This window comes from Hyposmocoma kahamanoa, unplaced genomic scaffold (genome assembly GCF_003589595.1).
Source record: "Hyposmocoma kahamanoa isolate Upper Pololo Valley unplaced genomic scaffold, ASM358959v1 80, whole genome shotgun sequence".
NCBI lineage: Eukaryota > Metazoa > Arthropoda > Insecta > Lepidoptera > Cosmopterigidae > Hyposmocoma > Hyposmocoma kahamanoa.
This window is the reverse complement of record NW_020654051.1, coordinates 1,440,587-1,440,871: the sequence shown is the minus strand read 5'-3', so window position 1 is coordinate 1,440,871 and position 285 is coordinate 1,440,587. Positions and strand designations below refer to the sequence as shown.

At 32.6% G+C, this 285-nt stretch overlaps 1 protein-coding gene across 1 annotated transcript in view; it reads left to right on the top strand.

The window, feature by feature from the left end:
• The window catches only part of LOC113233918 (pyridoxal-dependent decarboxylase domain-containing protein 1), a 21,112-nt gene that overhangs the window by 13,640 nt on the left and 7,187 nt on the right, over window positions 1-285 (top strand). The window lies entirely within an intron of this gene.

The following is a 285-nucleotide window of genomic DNA, read 5'->3' as shown; positions in this document are numbered from 1 at the left end:
TTTTGGAGTAACTTAAGTATTAACTTATATGTTTTATTAGTCAGGGTCATAAAGTTTACAACCAGAAATAGAAGGACCGTCCATTCCTGGCAACTCATCGTGTGAATGAGCCTTGTATCATTTTTAAATATTAACTGTGTGTACGTCTCCGTATATTTCAAAAATATTCTGTATTTATTGTAATAAAGATACTATCTGTAACAACGGGGGCTGTGGTATGGGAAGACACGAAAATATTTAATTACAAAACAAACGGAATCACATTTCGTCGGTAATGAAATATGT